This window comes from Zingiber officinale, chromosome 3B (genome assembly GCF_018446385.1).
Source record: "Zingiber officinale cultivar Zhangliang chromosome 3B, Zo_v1.1, whole genome shotgun sequence".
Lineage (NCBI taxonomy): Eukaryota > Viridiplantae > Streptophyta > Magnoliopsida > Zingiberales > Zingiberaceae > Zingiber > Zingiber officinale.
The window spans coordinates 22,789,492-22,792,885 of record NC_055991.1 but is presented as its reverse complement, the minus strand read 5'-3'; positions in this window follow the sequence as shown (position 1 = coordinate 22,792,885).

Sequence of the window (3,394 nt, the reverse complement as noted above, 5' to 3'; positions counted from 1 at the left end):
CATGGCATATGAACAGCATATTAAAAACCAATAAGAAGTGAAACATAAAGAAAAATAAGAGAATGAACAGCATAAATAGATGAAATCAGCAAGTATCCAGGTCAGACATAAATATCCAACAAACAACATCCAAAACATAGACAGTCAAAATGACATCAAAGAATAATGTGTATCAATCAGCCTCCTCATCATGAGGAGCATCAGCATCATCAACGGGAGGAGTGGGTCCCTGAGGTGGCATGCCGCTGCTCGAGGATGGATAGCCCGGGAAATCCCGCGGAGGTGGGTATCTGGCCATCCATCCCATAATCGCTTGATGGGTCGCCAACTGCTGACTGCGAAACTCATCGTAGCGCTGGTCAATCTGGACGCGCAGCCCTTGGAGCTCAGCAACCAGCAGCTCATCGTGCCGATCAATGCGACTCCCCAGCTCGGCGATCTCCCAGCGCAGATCAGGGTCTGCCTCTCCATCGTCAGCAGCAGCAGCAGCAGGAGCAGCCGCAACCTGTCGTGGAGGTCCCCGTGGTAACTCACCTAGAGCTCTCCCATCCTTCCACCGAACATCCCCATTTTGTCCTATGATGCCAGACTTGGAAAATGCCCGCTTCCTAAGTCTGCAGTCCTGCCTGACCATCTTGACTATTCTACCCTTGGAAACATCAACCTGAAGGGTCTCGAGCCAATCTGTAATTATATGCCCATAAGGCATATAAACCGTGAAGCTGTTTGGCTCGCTATAGGAGATGATCGAAGAGTAGATGCTGGACATGATGTCAAAGTCGAGACGCCGACGTAATCCATAAAGCATCAGACAATGATATGGTCGGATCTCAGACAATGGTTTAGATGTGATAGGCAGAAGGCAGTTCGTGACAATCTTAAAGAGGATGTAATCTTGGGCAGATAATCTCAAGGCTGCAAAAGTAGGAAAATCAACATCTAATTCATCTAACCCACCCGGTCTAGGTTGTCTGAAGAAATACTCATAGACGGAGTCTGGTGATACATCAAAGGGTGAGGGTAAGGGGTTTGGTAAGTCAGGATATATAGAAAAGACATTTCCGGAACACCTCCGGCAAGCTAGATAGTCAAAGAAAGCTGAGAAACTGAAATCAAGAGTCTGCTTAGCAACTTTTGTTTTATAACTTACATCATTAGTTTGATGAAGGTTGTTATAAAACTCAGATACTAAGTCAAAATTGATATCTCATTCTAAATATACAAGTGAATCAAGTTTGTAATATGCAATGATTTCTGACACAGTTGGACAAAATTCGTCCATGAACTTTCGATCCACCGACCTACAAGGGAGTAATTTAAAGGTCCGTTGTTTAAAGGCTTGTTCGTAATGGTGGTTTGGGAATCTCCCGGAGACAGATGGTTGAGGTCGAGAGGGAGCCTTAGACTTAGACTTCTCAGGTGACTTAGAGGTCTCCTCACCCACTTGTTTCTTCCTAAGGGTTAATAATGTGATACAATGGGGCAAGTAAGTGAGCACCGGAGCCACCAACACCCGAAACAAAAAGCATAGAAATGGTGAGAAATGAAACCAAAATGCCAAGTTCTAGAGAAGTATGGTGTTACCTTGGTCCCATTGAAGTATCTTTTGGCTAGGGCTTTGGCTAGGGTTCCGGCGTGCAAAGAGAGGAGAAGAAGTGAGGTGTAGGGAAGAGTCGGCTAGGGCTTCCACGTGAAAGGGGAAAAGAAAGGATCGGGAAGTTTTAAGGGAGATGATGGGTGTACAGGTGTTGAAATGATCGGACGGCTGTCCGATCAGGAGACATCAGGAGCCTCCTGATCGGTCCCTGGACCGATCCGGGAACCTCCTGATCGGTATGTAGACCGATCAGGAGACGATCAGTAGTCGCTGATCGGTCCCTGGACCGATCAGGGAACTTCCTGATCGGTCTGGAGACCGATCAGAAAATGATCAGTAGCGGGCTCTGCGTGCCAGGCTGACCTGATCGGTCCCCAGACCGATCAGGTAACTCTTCCTGGCGTACAAAACGAACCTGATCGGTCCCTGGACCGATCAGATTACAAACAGAAGGGTGGAGAGATCTTTGGATCGGTCGACAGACCGTCCACCTTCTCCTGATCGGCCTGTAGACCGATCAGTGTCTGATACTTAAATTACTCCAGTAATTTCAGTAACTGAAATTCGTAGAGATGTTCGATAATTTGTAGAAGTTTCTCCAGGAAAACTTCCAAGTTCAGTACCTAGAACCTAAAGAATCTATAGGCATAACTATTTCCTAAAGATTATGGTCTGAAATTGTTTATAGCCCAAAAGTTTCAGATATTTAGAAAAGCAGACAACTCAAGGCTTGAAAACTGAAATTTTTGACCTTGTTATGTTCAGTTTCAAGTTTGTCAAAATATAACCAAATTGCTATCATTATATCAAGGACTTGTCCTAGTTTCAATCAAAATCATCAAAGGTATCAAACAGTCCATCAACCAACGTTACATAATTTCTAGGTAAAGGTCCAACCAAGTTTCCTTGGTTGAAATATATGAGTAAGATCTAGGAACCAAATACACATGAATTATGTAATGGTCTTCCCCATACTCAATTTATGTCTCTTCAACCTAATTATTCAAGGGATGCATGATACATTTTGAATAATTCGGCTGATCCTAGCATCTCACCCCATTTCTAGCAAACAAAAATCATTTGTTAACCTTATAGTTTGTGTGAGATGTTCCCAAGTTGCCCAAATTAATTTCCCAATTCCTCTTGTTGTTTTAATTGTCCTTATTGATCATGATGGGGTCCTAATGGCTTATTGAGCCAAACACATTCCCAATTCTCTCCTCAAATGACTAAATTCATTTTTCGGAAGAGGTTTGGTGAAAATATCGGCTAGGTTCGATTTTGACTCAACATATGTGAGCGCAATGTCTCCCCTAGCTACGTGATCTCTAATGAAGTGATGACGCACTTCAATGTGTTTGGTTCTTGAATGATGAACTGGATTTTTTATTAGGTTTATTGTGCTGATGTTATCACACAACACTTGCACTCTCTTATATGAAAGCCCATAATCTTCTAGGGTGTGGATCATCCACAACAATTGTGATACACTCTCTCCCATGGCAATGTATTCAGCCTCGGTCGTGGAGAGGGCAATGCAATGTTGCTTCCGACTTGACCAACTAACCAATGATGAACCTAAAAATTGGCAACCCCCACTGGTGCTTTTCTGATCCAATTTGCACCCAGCATAATCAGAGTCGGTATAACCTATCAAGTCAAAAGACTCCGTACGAGGGTACCATAGACCTACTCTAATTGTGCCCTTAAGGTATCTCAGAATTCTCTTAACTGCAATTAAATGAGATTTCTTGGCACATACTTGATATCTAGCGCACATGCCCACAGCAAAAAGTA